Source organism: Orcinus orca, chromosome 2 (genome assembly GCF_937001465.1).
Source record: "Orcinus orca chromosome 2, mOrcOrc1.1, whole genome shotgun sequence".
NCBI classification, from domain to species: domain Eukaryota; kingdom Metazoa; phylum Chordata; class Mammalia; order Artiodactyla; family Delphinidae; genus Orcinus; species Orcinus orca.
In genome coordinates, this window is record NC_064560.1 from 199,805,293 (window position 1) to 199,821,509 (window position 16,217).

Here is a 16,217-nt window from a genome sequence, read left to right on the forward strand (position 1 = left end):
TGTGCTGACTGGTCCACCCTGGTGCCCCACGAGGCCAGACCTCCACTCCCCACACCAGCATCCAGGCTGGACCTCCCTGCACGTGGCCCCCCGGCCCCTGCTCCTTCCTCTCCCAGGGCAGACACCACAGGGGCTCTGGACTCCAGGACAATGGCCTGGGACATGGTGGACAAAGGGACAAGTGTGTGGCCACCCCCACCCAGCTGCAGAAAGGGCCACTTGTTCCTGGGAAGGGTGGGGGCGGGGGGGGGGGGGAGAGAGTCCCTGGCTGTGTGTGTGTGCGCGCGCGTGTGTGTGTTTCCTTCCGTCCATGTCCGGCTGGGCCTTCCGTCTGCAGCCCGGCCTGGGCACCTGGGTTGCCCCTCTTGTTGCCGGAAGGGCCCAGAACTCAAGAAGGACCTCCCAGGCCTGCTGTCCTGGCCCCAGGCCACCACCCAGGCTTTGGGGGTCCTTGGAGGGATACCAAGTGAGGTGCGCCTACAAGAGGACCAGTCTCCTGGTGGCAGCATCACAGGGCCAGGGGCGCCTTCTGTCTTCTGGTAAGACCTGTGTCCCCTCAGAGACCCTAGTGTCCCTAGAAGCCCTTGCCCTACTCCAGGGGTCATGTCCCCCCTTCAAGGACCTGTCCTGACCTCTGACCAAATGCCTAGTCTGGGGACAGAGGAGGGACCTGGGCTTTCCTTGGCCTTCAGGAAAGGCCTGTGAGGTGTCTGATGTAGGGCATAGGCCTCCTCTGCAGGCCTGGCTCTGCCTGTTCTCCAGGGCTTCGGCTGGCAGGCTAGACTATGGCCCTGGGTGAGTCACTGGAGCCTGCACTTGGGTCCGTATGAGGTGGAAGGGAAAGCCCAGGATGGATGAAGGGCGGAGGGCCACCAGGGTAGGGGTCAGGAGGCCTGGATCCCTGTCCACGCTTGCAGTTGCACGCACAGAGCTGCTCTCAAGTATGGGGCCCTCCAGCCCCTTGACTGTCTGCCAGGCCCTGCACACGAGCCCCCAGGGCTCCACTGGGCCTCTATCCCATGCCGGGGGCCTCAGCCTGGAGCCCCACCTGGCCGCAAGCCAGCAGTGAACTCCTGCGCATCCTTCAAAGCCCCTCAAGTGTCTCTCAGAGCTTCCCACCCCCACACACCGAGGCAAGAGCGTCTTGCTCAACCACGTCTTCTGCTCCCACACATCCCATGCTGGTGATCAGCCCTGTAGGGCTGCCCCTAGCCTGGGAGCCCCTTCAGGCAGACAGCAGAAGCCATGCAGCCTCACAAACCGCACATGGGAAGCTTGACGCCCGGAGGGTCAGGGCCAGGGTCCGTGGTGAGTGACCGATCAGCAGGTCACTTGGTCACCTCCTCGAGGCAGGAGCCTAGGGCTGGTCACAGGACGAGGATTCACCCGGAAAGTCCCCGTCCAGCCCCAGACTCCCACCTCTGGCCTTCAGTTTTTCCTCGGAAATTCCTGCGCCTGCCCAGCCCTGGTCTGAGTGGCTGAGACGTGACACATCAACTCCCTCCGCTGCAGCCCCCGCTCCCAGGTCTGAGCCCGGGAAGCAGATGGCCACTCAGACTCACTCACCTGCCCTGAGGGCCCTGGGCCAGGATCCCACCTTCGGGCCAGGATCAGGGCCTGCCTCTGGGCTGTCTCCAGCTGCCTCCCCCCGGAAGCCCCCCAGGCTTTGCCCCCGCAGCCCCAATGTGAGCTGCTCCTGTCCTCCCTGTGCTTCACCGTCACCTGCCTTGGAGGGGCTCGTGCCCTGCACCCAACCTGGGGCAGTGTGGGCTGGGGGCTCGGGGCGGTTGTTGGATGGGTGTTGGTTGGTTCAAGGGATGCCAGGCCCCTGGAGGCTGTACCCTGTCTAGCAGAGGGCAACAAGGAAGGTCATCTGCATGAGGACAAGTCAGGGGATGGGCTTCCCCACACCTGCCCCCCTCAACCCTTAGGTCTGCAGGAAGGCCCCCCTTCCCGTCCCCTTCCCTCTGCCTCCATGGCCTCTGTTCTCCCAGGGCTGCCGGCTCTCCGGCCTCTAGTCTGCGTGCTGGAGGGAGGGTGGGCTGCGTGGGACCCTGGCCCAGGGAGATGATGCAGCTCCTACCCCATCCCAGCCCACTGCACAGGGAGAGAAACAGGCCCAGCAGAGATGAGGCAGATCCAGGCCTCCTCCACCCACCCACCCAGGACCTCCCATATCTGACACTCTCCCACCCATGTGGTTGTCTAGGGAGGTCAAAGGAGACTTGCTGCTGCAGTCATGGAAGGCTCCTTGGAAGAGGCGACGGTCTGCAGGGTGTGGAGGGGCTGGTGGAAATTGGAGGTGGGTGAGCTGGAGGCCTCCCCAGGGGGCGGCAGGAGGCCCCAGGCAGGACAGCTTCCTGCAGGCCCAGGAGGATGAAAGGGAAAGCGCAGGAGAGGCTGCTTTGGAGCCCCAGGCTGGTAGTGCCTGCCGTGTGCAAGGCTGCTCTGAGTACAGGCCAGTCACGGGACCCAGTGCTCTGCTCTGCCCGGGGGCTCCCGGGCTCGCGTGCCAGCCTGGGGGTGTTCCTGCCTCCTAGTGGGGCTCAGGTGAGAGTGTCCCTGGGTTGGCCCCGCTGGAGGAGGGAGCGTGCAGATGGGGGCCCAATCCTTAGGTCGGTCCTCTTCACCAACCTCGGGCGCTCTCATGCAGCAAATGGGGGTCGAGCATCTGCCAGCGGCCCACTGGTGCCGGGGACCCAGACCTTCAGGGCAGCCTGGCCTGCCCTTGAGGGCTCCCGGGAGGCAAAGACTGCAGGTGGGATGTGCACGGCTGGAGCAAAGCACGGAAGGGGGTGGGGTGAGACAGGAAGGCCTCGCCAGGACGTGGCCTCGGCGGTCACAGGGAAGCACGGAGTCTGGACTGAGCCCGGCAGTCAGCCTGTCCTCAACAGGGATAACCAGACCCTGCTCTGCCCTCGGGAGGATGCACCTAAGGGCTCAGGCGCCGGGTCTGCCGGGGTCACATCCTCCCTCTGGCGCCACGTTGACGAGTCCCTCCCTCCTTCGTGCAGAGGTGAACACAGTGCCTGCCTAGTGGGGGGATGGGGGTGGGGGAAGCTGCTGCTGTGAGATTAAGTGTCGTGTCAACGTTTGGACTGTCCGTGTCCACAGAATGTCTCAATGATTATTAGCGCTAGTGGGAAACACCGCCCTTTCCAGGAAGACCCCTGGCCTTCTTTCAGATTCCAAGGCCGGAATTTGGGGGCCACTTATGAATCTGAGGAATGTCCTCTGCACTTTGTGACACTTGAATAGCTTTTTGAACCTTCAGGGGCACTTGAATAGTTCATCAGAAGACTTGACATTGAGACTTTTCGGGAAAATCCAGGTCATCCAGTCACTGTGCTTATAGTTAGTTGTATAATAAAACTAAAAATTGAGAACATTGGGCTGTGCACAGGCAGATGGCACTCAACTGACCTCCACAATTTTTGCGGTAGGTGTACTAGTTAGCTGTCACCACAGACGTGCTGCATAACAAATAATCCCCCGCCCCCCAATACTCAGAGCCTTAAAGCAGCAGCCAGTTCCTCTGTTGGGTCTGTAGCTTGACTGCTCTTGGCTGACCTCTGCCAGGCTCGTCCATGTGTGGGGGCTGAGCTGATGTAAACTCTGCTCTGCTCCACCCTTTCCTCCTGGGACTGTGACTCTTATCACGTCCTGTGGCTCAGGCGCAGTAGGGGCGAGCCTGGTCATGCAGGCGCTTTTCAAGCCTTTGGTCACATGGCCTAACCTCAGATCCTGGTGGAGAGAGAGACCCTGTGATTTTAGGGGAGGAGCTGCAGGGCTGCTGGCACAGGGCATGGGGGCTGGGGCTTGCAGGTCCTCAGCCAGCGGGGTTGAGACAGCCAGGCTCGCCAGCCTTTCTTGCCCTCCTCTGTGGGGGTGTGTGTGTGTGTGTCTGGGCCCGGCCACAGGATGAGGGCATTTCCGTGTGTGTGTGTGTGTGTGTGTGTGTCTGTCTGTCTGGGCCCAGCCGCAGGATGAGGGCATTTCTGTGTGTGTGTGTGTGTGTGTCTGGGCCCGGCCGCAGGATGAGGGCATTTCAAAGTCAGCCTGCCTCCGAAGCAGCAGCGTTGGCGGGAGGGAATAACTCCACTCCCACCAGGCTGAGAATAGCTCAGAATTGGGTCACGCTCCCCAAGAGCTCCGGTCACAGCCTCCAGCCTTTGAGGATAATCAGCTTTCTCCCCGACATCTGTCCCTTCAAAGAGGAGGGCAGGCCGGGTGCGGGCACATTCTTAGAAGGAGCGGAGGGGATCGGGACGGGGCGGGGAGTCTGTTAGTGGCTGGCCCCTTCCTTCCCTCCCCCGCTTCCCTTGCTGACCCCGCTCCATTCATGTCCCCTGCCTGGCAGGCCACTTCCACCCTTCCTGCCCACCCTGCCACTTCCCTCACTCCCCGGGGCCCATCAGCCCCTGCCCAGGGCCAGATGATGTGAGAAAGCTCTGAGGGTGCCCCCACCCTCCTGCCCTGACTCCTTCCTGGGCTCTCTTTCCTTCTGTCCTGGGTAAAGGTGATGGTGGGGAGTGCGCAACCCCCCTCTCCAAGGATGCAGGAGGCTCAGGTCTCTCCAGCCTTCAGGCTCTGACATCCTGCTCCCCACTTGGGCCCAACGTGGAGTGCAGCCCCTTGGCCTGCCAGAGGAACTGGAATCCCTCAAACTGCTCTTTTCTTTCGCGCCTCGATGAACCTAAGCAGCAGGGTAACCACTATGGAAGCTTCCAGCACCAGCTTCCTGGCTCTTTCCGAGGCTAGGCTGCGCTGTTGTCAACATGAGCTTAGTTTTCCCTCCCTTTGGTTGGATTGTTTGTGCCGACGCCCCAGGCCCTTCTGGGATCACTGTGTCTCCCAGTGGCTCCATCGCAGAGGCCCCTGGGCTCCCAGATTGACAGCAGCAGGGGGACAACAAGGCAACGCAGTGCGGACGCTTCTTTTGGTTCAGCTGGGCCATTTGAAGGCCGAGTGGATGTTTCGTGGGTTTAGGGATGACAGCGTTTTTAGGTGTGCTAACGATACTATGAAATGATACGGTGGCTGCCATCGGCCTCAAAATAACCTGGGTGGGGGGAGGGGGAGGGAGATCCGAAACCCTGGTCCCCCGGGACCAGGAAGCCTTTGGGATTCTCTCTACTTTCACCTTTCTTTGACGTTTTCCATGATACAGAGTTTTGTTCTGTTTTGTTTTGTTTTAAAGGAGAAATGCTCCAGGCCACTTAACCATTTCTTTGCTCTTGACTCCCCAGCCCTGGAGGAGGTCAACCAGATCAGTGCCCAGGGTCACTAGCCCCAGCCTCCCCTCCCAGGGCCACCAGGCTCCTCCTACATCGAGGGCGGTGGTGTGTCCCTCGGGTTCTCCAGCACTGGGGGCAGGGGCAGCAGCTCACGCGCTGTGGGGCAGGAGAGAGACACAGAGGGTTGGTCCCCGGCAGGGGCAACGGTGAGCCGTCCACTCTCTGCTCCCCTCAGCGTGGGTCCAGTGGCCACACACCCAGGAGCCAGCTTGCTGTGGTGGAGCCTGGGCCTTGGGAGCAGCTCCCAGCCTTGCAGGGTGGGAGGGGGAGGGCTGCAGGACGTCCTCACCTCCTGCCTCGGAGGGGGTGCTGCCCGCTCCAGGAGACGGCCACTCTTCTGGCCTCTCCAGCTCCAGACAGCCACCCTGTGTTGGCTTCCAGACCCTCCCTGTAGCCCTGTACCCCCTTTGTCCACCCTGCTGCCACAAATAGGCCTGACCTCATGCCATGCCCCCAGAAGGTAGCTAAGGGATTCATTCGATTGCAGTGTAATTCCCATACAAGGATGGACCCGTTTAACAGTCCAGCTCCAGGAGTGCTGGACCCACGTATGCACCCCTGGACCCCCGCTGTCCCTCCCTAGTCTGTCTCCGCACCTATCCCAGACGGACACTCGGCTGCCTTCTGTCACTGTCATTACATTTGCCGAGAAAATGAATCTAAGCGGGCGAGTGAACCAGGGGATGGGACGAGGTCTGAACACAGCCTCTTTCCGTGGTGTCAGGGAGCACCGACAGGGCCAGCAGCGGACACACGGCTCCGCAGGACCCAGGCTGCTGGGCACGCCGATGGGAAGGCTCTGAGCCGCTGGACACACTCGGGTGAGCAAGGCCCGGGCCTGCGGAGGCGAGGGCCCTGCCGAGGAATGCGGGTGGCCGCCTGTGGGGCGGGGGCTGCGGGGGCGACAGACAGAGGCTTGTTGCTAAGCTACGGCCACAATGGACATTCCGGGCACCAGGCAACTGGGACAGAGACGGGAGGAGGACGGGGGGCCCAGGCCACCCCCACCCCCAGCTCTGCTGTCCCCCAGGACGTGAGGCATACGCTGCCCGGCCCCGCGGGGCCTCCGACATCCAGGCCCACTAGCCGGGCACCCAGTGGGGAGGGTGGCCAGCGCGGGCTTCTGCAGCTCAGGCTGACCCAGCCCTCCGTGCCAGCCACCTCCTCTGGGCCTCTGTCTCCTCTGCCCCGTGCTTCCTGGCCGGTCCCCCCAAGGCTCAAGTGCAGGCTCTCACGGGGTCCCGGGCAGAGCTCAGAGGGTTTGGGGGGCCTCCGCCCCCCCAGCCCTTAGCCTCGGCACCTCCGCTTTTGGCCACACCCGGCCGGGGCTGGCTCTGCTGGTGGCCACGCCCGGCAGGGCCCCAGGCCCCCGGCGGCTGGCCCCGGTGTCCAGCGCGGCCTCTGTTTGTCTGGGACAAGACAAGGGGTAGGTCGGCTCCCTTTGGGCTCCACTTCCTCCCTCCGTGGAGAGACTGCTAAGGAGCTCTGGGCCCAGGGCCGCCAGCTGGTGCCCAGTGGCGGGGGCTCGGCGGCCCTTCCCACCCCTCTGATGGGTGGGACCAAGCTCCCGGTCCGTCCATCGGGCCTTGGCCCTCGCAGTTCCCGCATCCAGCGGCCCAGGGCCCCCTCCACCAGGGCGGCTGAGCCGCCAGGTCCCCTGCAGCCCCGAGAGGCAGACATCCCAGGAGCCCACCCAGGCCTGTCTCCCACTGCACAGTGCCGGGGCCCCAGATGGACTGCACAGTCCTAGCGGGCCCAGGTGGGCCCGACCGTGTCCAAGCTCTGCGGCCACAGTTACGGCATCGGAGTCCACCAGGCACCGTCTCTGCACTTGCCCAGCTTTTGTCTCTGTTCTCTGCTACCCTGTCTTTGCTGACCCCCACCGGGCCGGCCCCCCGGCCCCTGCCCGAGGAGGTGCTCAGTGCAATCTGACTCATCCTCACTGTGGACGCTTGGCAGAAGGGTGAGAGTTTCTCCCAGCCCCACCGGCTGGGGGCTGGGTGGTTTGGGGCAAAAGACTTGCCCTCTCTGAGCCTCAGCCCCCCCACCCCCTGTGGAACACGGTACGCCCAGGAGCTCCCTGGCTGGGCTTAGGCGGTTTCCCGCATGGGGACGTGCCCAGGCCTGCAAGCCCCTCACCCCACCACACACACATGCACAGAGATGAATGCACAGGTGCACGTGCCAGGCGTCGTGGGATCCAGGGAGATAGTAGTTTCAGAGCTCCCCACCCCCCCCACCCCGTGCCCAAGCCCACCCCAGGGTGCTTCCTTATGCCGGCCTCATGGTTCCCCTCCCCCTCCTGCAGCCCTCATCCTTGAAGCTTGCCTGCCTGTCCTGTGACCCAGACAGACAGCTGGACACAGACCCTCCCACACCAGGCCAAGACCCGCGCCCCACCCCCCAAGAGCTGCCTGGGCCCAGCAAGGCGTCTGGGGTGGAGTCTGCACCTCAACAGGTGCTGCCACCTATCAGGAGCAAAGCCAGGGGAGGAGGCCGCTCCCCTCCCCTCCCCCACTCCGTCCACTTCCCAGGGAGGCAGCCTGGGCCTCTCCAAGGCCGAGCAGGGGCCCCTCGGGGTCTCTTCTAGGCCAAAGCTGAGGACAAAGAGGCAGCTGCCAGCAGGGCGGGTTGGGGGGCCTCGGCCTTTGTGAGCACAGGGCCCCTCCTGGTGACCTCATCACAGCCCAGAGAAGGGCCCTTTCTTCCCAAGGCGGCCGCTGGGAATCTGCCTGGGGACAAAGCGGCTGCCCGGCAGGGGACCAGTGAGGGGCTGGCCCCCCCATGGCATAAATTAGGGGGGCTGAAGTGGGGGAGGGGAGGGCAGGGCGGCTGCAGCTGGTGCCCGGAGGAAGGCGCGCACAGACGGCCCCCGAACCCCCCCGCACACACCGGTGCAGGAGCTGCCCCCCTCCGAGGCTCATTCATTCATCTCTACTTCATTCATTCCACACATGGCCACTGGGCACTGGCCCTGGGGACGCAGAAGAGCATCCGGAGGAGGAAGGAGTGAATGGACAGGTGATGGCTGGGGCTCCCAGTCTGGAGGGGGGATTGGGACAGCCAGTCACCGTGGTCCCCAGGCTCCAGGGCTGAGCAGGGAGCTAGTCCATCCAAGCAGGTGCTCGGGACACCCACAGCTGCATGTCTGTCCCTGTGGGGAAACCAAGGCCCAGCAGGTGGCCGGGCCTGAGGTCACAGAGCAGCCTCTCAGCCTGGCCAGCTCCCCAGGTGAGGTCAGGAAGACATCTGGTTTTCAATGAGATCAGTAGTGTCGGGTGACATCCGCCCCCTGTGGGGCCCAGGGCTCTACAAGCATCCTCACTGCCTTGCTGGCCCGCGGCCCTCCCTCTTCAGGGCACCTCCCCTGCACCAGAGATGACCCCTGGGTGAGGCCTTGCTGGGTCAGATGGCTCAGGGTGGCCGGTGGTGGCAGGGCATGTCGACATCACAGATAGTGCCCGGCCGGCACAGGTCACCCAGAGCGCCCCTTGGGCTGTCCCATGGATGCCCCAGATCTCTGTGGCCTGCTGAGCCACACTGGGCATCGGAGACACCTGCCCCCATCCCCGAGGCTCTGAGTGCACCAGGGCCCCAGGCCGGGCGGGCTTCCTGCAGGCGGAGGCAACAGGGCAGATGGCCCTGAGTGTCAGGCCGGGTCCAGGAGGCATGCACAGGAGACCTGGTACTGTCAGCAGGGCTATGTCAGGCCCAGGGGGTCTCCTTCAAAGAGTGACAGCCCTCCCCACCTCCCCCACCAGCCATGAGTAGGATCTGGCCCTGCGTCCTGTCCACAGTGAGCACAGAGGCTGAGAGGGTGTCGGAGCGTGTGGAGGGCACCAGCTCCGGGTTCCGTCCCCAGGTCTCCTGGGCCCCCCTCTCACCCAGATGCTGTCCTGACTTGGGGGACTTGGCCTGAGTTGTTTGGTTGGGGTCCGAGAACTTCGGGGCTTGCAGTCACTCCAGCAGCACAGAGAGCTCTGAGATTCCTGGTCCGGAAACTCCCAAAGCCTTTTTGCAACCACTGGGGCCAGAGCCCAGCAGGAGACAGGGAGGAAACTTACGCAACTGAGCACAGACTGGGTGCTGGACATTTCTGTCCTCCCATCACCCCCATTTGTGGATGAGGAAACTGAGTCTCTGTGGCTGGGGAGGAGGCCTGAGGCTTCCAGGACACTGAGCCCCCAAAGGCTGGGGCGCAGCCTGCAGGAGCCCCTCACCGCCTCCCTGGAACAGAGAGCTAGCAGGGCGGGGGCGGGGTGTAAGTAGGCCAGCGCTCTGTGCAGTGTTGCTATGGCGCCGCCGTTGCTGCTGTGCAGGCTTCCTTCTGGGCCCTGTTCCCAGGACACCTCGAGCTAGCTGCCAGGCGTCCCTCCCCAGCCCGGCCAGGCCCCATCGCCACTCAGGGGCTGCTCCCAGTCTCCGAGCCCTCCTCTACCCCCGGGCCCCTTGCCCACCCGCAGGCTGCCGGGGAACGGAGGGAGCCGTGGCAGAGCGTCTGTTCCACCTCGTCACACACACAGCCTGTGCACACACTCACAGCACACACGCGCAGCCACACGAGGCACTCGTGAAGGTGAAGCTGCAGGAGCTCCGCCTCACGGTGGGAGGTGGGCTGCAGTGCAGAGCTTCGGCTCCAAGACGCCCCCGGACTCCGAGGGGCTGCGAAGCCCGGAGCTGGGCCTCAGCGGCCTTGGCGAGGGGCCTCCTCTAGCCTGGCTGCCCTGCTCAAGGAGCGGGGAGGGGAGGGGCTCTTTGGGCCTAAGGGGCAGACTGAGCCGAGCAGCAGCGCGTTGGCTCGGGCTGCCTCTGGGCCCCGCTGGGCTTCCTCCACACACCACGGCGGCTGCCGTGCCCACCCCGGGCCCCGTGTGTGCCTCGCTGGACTCAGCCCCGCGATGAAGTGGCTTTCACCGCCCGCTGCACAGGCAGGGGCCCAGGAAGGCTCTGGTGGGCAGCCGCCATGGCCGGAGCCCCGCCCGCCTCCCTCCCGACGTCAGCTGACGTCAAGGCGTCGGTGAGGGGGCTGACCCCAGGGTCCCGGAAGCCCAGCCGGCAAGGACCCCAGTGAGGGCGGGGAGGGGGCACGGGAGCCGAGTTCCCTGGGGAGGGCCAGGTGGGAGGGGCCGGGGGCACTCCCAGGCCGCCCTTCAGGGTCGCAGCTGGGCCCTGTGAGCTCCCCCCTCCCAGTCTGACGCCAGGGGTCCTCACGCCCGCCCGCTGTCTGTGCAGGCGCTGGCTCCTCGCCAACAGGAGGGCCTGCGTCCTTCCGACCTGCGCCCCGCGGTGGCGGTGGCCCCGTGGGCACCCGCGTCCTTGGGGTGAGCGCTTTGTCTGTTAGAATCCCAAGGGCCCGGGGAAAGGCCCTGAGCTGTTAGCAGCGGGGGCCTTTCAGCACAAAGGCCTTCGGGCCCAGGAGGCCGAGGCTCTCCGGTGGGGATCCTACCTCTGCGCCCCTTGCAGCCTCCCCAGCCCAGCGGCCAGCAGCGCGTGAAGCTGTGTGAGGCGCTCAGGAAGTGCTCGAAAGTTAGAGCTGCCTCAGGGCAGAGGAGAGGGGCTCTTGAGAGGCCCCCAAAAGCTTCCTTAGGCAGGGGCGTGGTGGAGGGGCAGCAGGGGGAGAGGGGGCTTCGTGGAGGGGCGAGTGGGTGGGCCGGAGCTGGGAGCATGCTGGGGGTCCTGAGGGAGAAAGGGCAGGAGGCGTCTGACATCAGGGGCGGGGGGCGGGGGAAAGGATCTTGCTCCTGGCGCTGAGGTGACAGTGGCACAGAGGCTTGCCTTGGGCACAGGCCAGGCTGGAGGCCGGGAGGGACCCCTGCACCCTGGGCCACCCACCAGGCCCCATGGCTGGAGCTGCTGCGGTCGCCCTCACACCTGCCCCGCCTTGCTGCTGCAGGTGGCATGGGGCCAGAGGCCTGCTTCACACGGGGGCAGAGGCCTTTGCCTGGTGCACGTCACCTGAGCTGCCCTGGTTGCTGCCAACACAGGCCCTGGGAGGCCTGCAGGGGGGAACGGAGGCCTGGAGAAGGACAGGGCTCCTTGAGCCCCGGGAGCACCGGGGGAGGCCCAGGCAGGGTGAGGACCAGCCCTCCCTTCCCACTGCCCACAGCAGTGTTTCCTGACCCCGAGGGCCCAGACTCCCCGCCCGGGCTCGCCCACCTGCTACTGATTTCCAGTTCCTCCCTTCTCTTCGGTTTCCACTGACTTCCTCGGCCCTCCTGCCCTAGACCTCAAAACACAGGAGCCCCCGTGGGGCCCGGGAACAGAGGATGCGGCTGGGATCAGCCAGTTCGGCGGAGGGGGGGGCGGTATCTGTCCCAGGCCAGAGCGCCTTGGGGCCCGGAGGGTCAGCACACGGGGCAGGGGGCAGGATGTGGCATTTGGCTTGGACGTGAAGGTTGAGCTCAACTGCCCAGGAGGGAGGGACCAGCCTGCGTAGAGATGGGGGCGGACTGCACGGCTGCCTTGCCTGCCAGGCCACCCAGCTCCACCCTGATGGCGCGATGCCACATGAGCTGTGGGCAGGTGGGCCGACCCGGCCTGAGACGGTCCTGCTGGACCCCCAACTCTGAGGGGTGAGTCAGAAGCGAGATCCACAGGCCTCCACAAGGACCCATCAGAGCGCGTGGTCGCGGCGTGACGGGTCATGGAACCCGGCACGAGCACCACGCACAGCTCGGGGACAGAAGCCGCAGCCAAGCGGCGCCGCGGCCACCTGTCCAGCATCCCGAGGGCAGCTGCGCGGCCGGCGCCCCTGCCCGCTGCCTGCTGCTCCCTCCACCAGGGCGGGTCCTGGGCTCCGTGAAACTGGGTCGCGGGCGCCGCCTGGCGGCCGCACAGCAAAACAAGACCGGAGGGCGGGCCGCGGAGGGGAAGACCGCCCTCCAAGGTCAGGGGCCCAACGTGGGAGCAGGTGCGCCGCGGTGCGGGCCGGGCCGTGCGGAGGGCCGGGCCGTGCGGCGGGTCTATCTAGGTCATCCTTTTCCACCCAGCCGGGCAGGCCCCGCGCACAGTGGGTCTCACACCGGCCCCTAGGGATCTCATCTGGAGGGACCCCCCGCAAGGGGCGCTCTCTCAAGCTGGCCCAAGCACAGGCCTAGCACCTGGACGGCCATCCATGGCAAAAGTCACGGGGCCTGGCTTGGTGGAGCTGCTGTGGGCTGGGCCTGGCAGGGTCTCCCCAGAAGCACCCAGTCCCAGAAGGCTACCTGAACCTGGCTCTCTTGTTTTTGGGGAGCCTCTGGTCTAGGATGCAATCCTGCCTTGCCAGGCACACATGGCTCCCGCCATAGCCAGCAAGGCCCTGTCGGATCCAGCCCTGCAGACTCTCACCTGACTTCTCACCTGGCTACAACCACAGGAGCTGCTGCACCTCAGGGCCTTTGCACAGCTGTTGGTCTGCCCTCACACTCTTCCCCTGGCCCTCGCGTGGCCCCTACCTCCTGGGCCACCCCGATAACCCTGTTGGTCCAAGTTGGCCCTGGGACACCTGCCTTTCTTTTGAGTGGCTGGGTCGGGGATGAGTGCCAAAAGATGCCTTTTTCTGAAAAGATGGAACCTGGGCCTCCCAGAGAAAATAAGGCATATGGGACCCTGAGAGTGGCCTGGGCCTGCCTAAGCTGGCCTGTGGGGGAGGGCAGCATGATGAGGCTGTGGACGGTGCCGACGAGACCTCAGGCTCAGGAGCCAGGCCCATGGGACATGGCTGGCTTCTGTGCCTGCCTGTTAAATTATCTGCATCCTTCTTTCTTTCTTTCTTTTTTTTTTTTTTTTTTGCCGCACCGTGCAGCTTGTGGGCTCTTAGTTCCCCGACCAGGGACTGAACTCAGGCACTCGGCAGTGAGCGCGTGGAGTCCTAACCACTGGACCGCCAGGGAGGTCCCTCTTTGCACCTTTAATAACCAGCTCATTTTGTTATTCAGCTAGATCCAGGGGGTTCTTGCACTGCTTGTGTGACCCTGTCCCCTTGAGTAGACCCTCCTGCTGTTAGGCCAGACCCCTGGAAGCCCCCATCCCCTGGTGCCACCCTCACCGTCCTTGTAAACCCTCCCCCTGGGTCCCTCCCTCCCTCCGGGCCCTGCTGCCCTGGCCCCATTGCTCCCAGTTCAGTCCCTACGTCTGCCACCGGGGTGAGCCTTCAACAAAACTCCTCGTCTCCAAAGACCCAAATCCTCCCCTGGCTCACCAGGGCCCCCGGCACCCGTGCTCTGACCCCTGCTCCCTGCCGAGGTGCTCCCAGGCCCTCGGGTACGCCTGGCACCAGACTCTGGGCCTCTACGTCTGATGCCCACTTACCTGGGAGGCCCTCCCACCCCGGGGGTCTCCGTGTAAAGGGTGTGCCCCTACAGCATCCTCAGAGTCCCCTGCACAGGAGCTCAGGGCACATGCGCACCCGCTCCCCTGGACTCGTCCACCAGCCTGGCCGGCAAGACGAGGTGACCAAGGGAGGAGGCCGCAGTGCGTGCCCCTGAGGGCCCCTTATGTGGGGGCTGACGTGTCCCTTGGGCTTCTCACCCAGCCGGGTGCTCGGCCGAGTGCAGTCAGTCAGACGTGAGGGTGGCGACGTGCCAGCCTGGCTGGCTTTCCTGCCACACGGGTCTTGGGCACGGCCGCTGCCGATCCCACCCAGCGGGCGAGGTGGGCGTGAGGTGACCTCCTGATGGGGATAGCAGGATTTTGGCTGCAGGTGCTGTAGACCAAGCTTCTTTGGATCCAGATGAGCAAAAGGGCCGCTGATTTTATTTAATTAACTATTTGGCCGCGCCACACGGATCTTAGTTCCCCGACCGGGGACTGAACCCGTGTCATCAGCAGTGAAGGTGCCTAGTCCTAGCCACTTGGCCGCCAGGGAATCTCCCTGATTCTAAACACTTTATGAAGCCACGTGAAGGGCTGAGGTTTTCCATTTACTTATGCAGCAAGTTTTTTGGGGAATATGTATTATGTGCCAGGACACTGTTTCTAAAGAGAAGTTCAGCCAAAGGGTATCCGAGCGCCTCCTGCTGCCTGGGACGGAGGCTTCAAGGATGAGGAGAAGGTTCTGCCTAGGAAGGCACCGCAGCCTGGCGTGGGAGTGACCAGCCCGTGGGCCCCGAGGGATGCGGCAGGGGAGGGGGCCAGTACCAGGCCACGCCCGCCGTCTCAGGGGCGGGGCGGAGGTGACAGAACCCACCAATGGTGGCTCGCCCCTCCACCCAACTCCACATCCTGCGTCTGCAGGAGGATGCGGCGGGACAATCACGTGGGTGTGAGGGCCAGGTGGAGGCTGCAGGGCAATGGTTCAGGAGTTCAAAGGGTTAGTACACAGACGACGTCAGCCACTTGCCGTGACCGGTTTGGTGTTTCTCCGGTGTTTCTCCAGCTGCGAGTCACGGGTGCCTGGAGCTCCGAAGGTCTGTGACTCCTAAGCGGGGGAAATGCCAACTACACTTTAACTGGCCGAGTTCTCCGACCCTGAGTGCTCCGGACGCCTTCCCACCGTCCAGCCTGCACCCATGCTGATGAAATCAGAGCCCCTGGGGTGGGACCCTCCAGGTAAACCCTGTGCTTGCATGTACCCTACTGGGCTGTCCTGTCCTCCCGGTTCGCCATGCGGCCTCGGGCAGTGCCTTGGGCAAGTGATTGCTGTAGAGCCCAAATCTGTGAAATACACTTACCAAAACCTGCCGTGGAATGGTTCGCAGAGTTTAACATGCACATGAGGCCTTTCGCCCAGGGCCTGGCACGCAGGAACGTTCACTCAACGATGGCTTGAAAAATGTTTAAATGATAGCGGAAGCAACGTAGGACACCCCCCGCCCCGCATCAGACACACTCTGACAGCCGGGCACCCGCTGACCTGCATCCGGGCCCTGAGGCGGGCCTCGCTCGCCCTCCAGTTAGCGCTTCTGCGCGCTGGAAGTAAGAACCAAGTTTGCCAGCGCTGTGCTGCTCAGCCCCTGTGCGACATCGCTGCCCTGCGCTGGGGTTTCTCCTGTCTTGTTCCTGACCAGCCTCGGGGGGTCCCTGAGCCCTGTCCCTCAGCCTCCCTGGCCTATGGCACTCACGGTCTCTCTCCAGCGCTCAGGGAGGACCTGCCCTGCTCTCCTGACATCCTGGAGTTTATGCCCGAGACGGATGCGGGACAAGCGTGTCCTTTGCCACCTCCACGCTGGCTGAGACACAATAGGATGGCCATTTCCCAACCTGAGCACTGAGCACACAGCAGGAGCTTGAGAACAGTTTTAAAAAAAATTTATTTATTGATTCTTGGCCACATTAGGTCTTTGTTGCTGTGCGCAGGCTTTCTCTAGTTACAGTGAGCGGGGGCTACTCTTCCTTGTGGTGCGTGGGCTTCTCATTGCAGTGGCTTCTCTTGTGGCAGAGCACGGGCTCTAGGTATGTGGGCTTCAGTAGTTGTGGCGCACGGGCTTAGTGGCTCCACGGCATGTGGGATCTTTGCGGACCAGGGCTCAAACCCGTGTCCCCTGCATTGGCAGGCGGATTCTTAACCACTGCGCCACCAGGGAAGTCCTTGAGAACAGTTTCTAACGTGCGTAAATAACCCAAGCCTAACGGGGCAGAGCGCACCTTGGTGGGTGGCAGAGAATTAAAAATGTCAAATTTCCTGTCTTTTTAACCTGTACGATTTGTTTCTCCTGGCGGCTGGCCTATTACGCATCACACACCTGCACGGCGGGGCTGGCCGCGCTGCTTCTCCACTTTGATCACTGGAACACGCAGGCAGAGAAGACAGAAGAGGGCCTGTAGGAGGAGGCGGGGAAAAGGCAAAACCAGTTGCTGCCACCAGGTAATGGGTTGTAATGGGTTTGTGACAGACAACTGCCAAAACGAGGGTGAGCTGCGAGGTGGGTGAGGGAGCCCGAGGCAGAGCAGAGCATTTTGGGAATGCTGGAAGGACTAGATGGTCAGAGATACACGGCC

The 16,217-nt window shown here is 63.7% G+C and overlaps 1 long non-coding RNA gene across 1 annotated transcript; it reads left to right on the forward strand.

The window, feature by feature from the left end:
• Positions 1 to 7,921: 7,921 nt before the first annotated feature.
• On the forward strand, positions 7,922 to 15,905 carry LOC125963657 (uncharacterized). The gene is made up of 2 exons (XR_007475917.1): positions 7,922 to 8,318; positions 14,656 to 15,905. It is a non-coding gene; the product is annotated as an uncharacterized LOC125963657 (long non-coding RNA).
• Positions 15,906 to 16,217: the final 312 nt, after the last annotated feature.